Genomic DNA, 537 nt, shown 5'->3' on the forward strand with positions numbered 1-537 from the left:
ACACCTCCCGGGCCGCCAATGGCCGCCCGCGCCCCCCGCGCTTCGGGGAAACGCGTCCATTATGGGAACTGGGCAGGAAACATCCCGGCCACCCAGCGGGGCAGGCCAGGAGGAGGCACTTGGCTGAACCTAATGCTGACCGGAGAGGAGAGGACTTTCTTTGTCAAGAGCTGTCAGCTGCGAATATTCCTTGGGAGTTTGGAGCCTTTACCAGGCCACAAGCCTTTCCAATGGAGATGTTACAGAGATAATATACGTGTCCCTATATCGTCTCCTATGTTGCATGATCTGCTTTGGCCACGAGCCAACTGCTTAGAACACTCTGCTCGAAAGTTGAAGGCTGTTTTCGAAGTCGCAGTGTAATTTGAAACGCTGACTTGAAAAGGTGTCGAAAGCATAAGCACAAGCAAACTCGGGTTTCCAGGGCGAGCCTCCTTCAGCTTTTTACATTGGAAGATACTTTCTGTATATGGCTCCTTATAACTGAAGAGTCTCATATCCAAGCCACCCCTGAATGCCCTAACTACTGTGATGGTG

Source organism: Agelaius tricolor, unplaced genomic scaffold (assembly GCF_023055355.1).
Source record: "Agelaius tricolor isolate 1412-34295 unplaced genomic scaffold, bAgeTri1.0.p SCAF_3, whole genome shotgun sequence".
Taxonomy (NCBI): Eukaryota; Metazoa; Chordata; class Aves; order Passeriformes; family Icteridae; genus Agelaius; species Agelaius tricolor.